This window comes from Chrysochloris asiatica, unplaced genomic scaffold (assembly GCF_000296735.1).
Source record: "Chrysochloris asiatica unplaced genomic scaffold, ChrAsi1.0 scaffold00016, whole genome shotgun sequence".
Lineage (NCBI taxonomy): Eukaryota > Metazoa > Chordata > Mammalia > Afrosoricida > Chrysochloridae > Chrysochloris > Chrysochloris asiatica.
In genome coordinates, this window is record NW_006408534.1 from 30,508,231 (window position 1) to 30,511,143 (window position 2,913).

Here is a 2,913-nt window from a genome sequence, read left to right on the forward strand (position 1 = left end):
GGATGAATGTAAAGCTAATGTTCTCCCATGTAAACTATCACATAATTCACAATAAAACATTTAAAAAAATAAAGTGGTGTAGCAAAACTTCCTACTATTATTTTCAAATTGTCTATTTCATTCTTCAAGTATCTTTGAGTCTGATTTATGTGTTTTGAGGCTCTTTCACTGGGTGAATATTTATTATGCTTATGTACCCATGTTCAATTGACCTTTTAATAATTATATAATGTCCTTTTTGTCTCTTATGTTGGTTTTTGTCTTAATGTCGACTTTATCAGAAAATAATATTACCACTCCTTCTTGTTTTTTTACTGTTATTAACTTGATATATGTTTCCATTCTTCGATTTGTAGTCTATTTTTGTTTTTATGTATAATTATAATGTCTTTCTCTTGTAGAACGAATACTGAAGCATCCTTTTTTTTTTTCTTTCTTTACCCATTCTGCTATTCTTTGTCTCTTGACTGGTGCATTTTACCCATTTACATTCAATGTGATTATTTATAAGAATATATCAGTTGATGTCATTTTGATGTGTGTATTTTTGTGGTGCTGCTGGCTTCTTACTTCCACGTAATTTTCTGTGCTGAGTACATTTTGTTTGTGGGGCTTCTTGTCATTTTGGCCATTGCTGTTGTTTCAATGTTTACTATATATTTATGATTTTCCTCTTTTATTTTGAAGTGAATGAAGATTTGCTAATTTTCTTTGATGTTACCCTATAATCTATTTCTTCCCCATTTTATAAATCTGTTTTATCTTGAAATCTACTTCCCTTCACTATTTGGAAGTTCTGTAACTCCATTATTTCCTCTTTGTACTTGTTTTTTTTTTTTATAAAGTGATATCTCTGGTACCCTATATTCAATCTGGTAGGTTTGTTTTACTTTGGATATTTCTTTATCTGGATTGCCTTCTTCAAGATGTGTTATGTATTCTAAACTAATCTCATGTTGTTGTATGCTCTTGTTAATTTTCTTTCTGAAGAAATACCTTTAGTCTTTTTTGAAAAGGTGGTCTGGTTACTATTAATTCTTTTAAATTATATTTATATAAAAATGTCTTAATTTCTCTGTTGCATTTGAAAGCCATTTTTGATGGTTTGTGGCTTTGTAGGATAAGCACTAGACTGCTAGCCACAAGGTCAACAATTCAAACTCACCAGTTACTCTGTGGGAGAAAAAAGAGACTTTTGGCTCCAACAGAGATTTACCACCTTGACAACCCTTTGCACAGTCGCTGTGAGTCAGATCTGGCTTTATGTCATCTAACAATGTTGTTATTGTTGTGGTTAAGTGTCGTTTAGTCGGGTTCTAACCCATAGCGACCCTGTATAGGGTTTCCAAGGAGTGGCTGGTAAGCTTGAACCACCAACCTTGCAGTTCAAATCAACTTTGTAGTACAGTGTATTAACCCACAGAGCCACACCAGGACTCATTTAACCAGAGTACATGATAATTGGTTGGCAATTTTTAAAATCTTTTTGTTATATATACTTACAAATTGGGCTGATAACCTTAAGGTCAGCAGCTCAAAACTACCATGGGAGAAAGATAAGACTTTCTGCTCCCTTAAGCTTTACAGCCTCGGAAACCCTATACAGGTTTGTTATGAGTCGGAATCGACTTAATGGCATGTAACCACCACCACCACCACTGCCTTTTTGCATGCATGATTTCTGCTGAGAAATTATTTGGAATTTTCTTCCACATTTTCTCTTGTTCTATGCAGAACCTGGTAATCTGATCTCTTTCAGAGCAATTGGTAGTGGTATCTAGGTGCCATCTAGTTCTTCTGGTTTCAGGGTTCAAGTTCATGTGTACAATAACACTAGTGAGGTATGTACACTTGAGTAAATCAACCATTTGATATTAAAGGGACAGTGTTTACCCAGGAACAAAATTCAGAAAAGACAGAAAAAAAAGAGGACTGGAAACAGGGAACACAGGAGGAAGTAGTATACTGTGGAGGCTGCAGTCAATAATTGCATATGGATTATTGAATGAAAAATTGATCTGCTCTGTAAACTTCCACTGATACAAAATGGATAATAATAAAAAAAAAAAAACACGAAACAAAAACAAAACAATAAAACAACTATGAACTCAGAATCCATGGGGAGCTATCAGGAGAGCTGTACTATAGTGTTGATTCCACCATGAATTAATATGAACTTGAATATGTTACCTAAATTTTCAGTCTGAGGTTTCCCTTATATGAAAAGAGTGTAGAATTAGATGACTACTCAATTATATTCTTATTGTAAAATTTCTTTATTATTAATTTTATATGATGCATACTTTAGAAAATCTCATTTTTAGCATGTATTAATTTAACATTTTAAAGAAAATGCAAAACATATTACTTAGGCATGCTAACAGTGATGTAGCTTCATAAACAAGAAAACTGAGTGCAAACTATTATTTTCAGAATTCTTAAACATATGTATGATTTATAAGCATGGTTCAATTTATATGGAAGTTTTGATTTTGGAATATAAAAATAGTAATATGATTTATTGTTCTCATTTTTCTAAAGAGTTAAGTCTGGGCATACATTATAGTGAGATTTCTGATACATATCTATCCCACCAAGATTTAAAGATGGCTTTAAAAAGGAAGAAGTCTTGAATCATTTCAATATGTCTAAAACACATATCCTTCCAACATTCAACTGTTATCTTCTGCATTTTTTATCCCCAATCAAATCAATAAAGCTATGTGATTGTTACAATTGTTTAGTCAGAAAGCTATGATTTGGAAGCTAATCTTTGAAAGAAACAGAATAAAATAGCAAAATTGATGAAGGGCAAGTTGATTTTAAGTGTAAAGACTTCTGCTGAAAATTTCTTGCATTGTCATACCCTTGATTTTTCAGTCTGGTGCATTATAATTATACAGTTATATATAT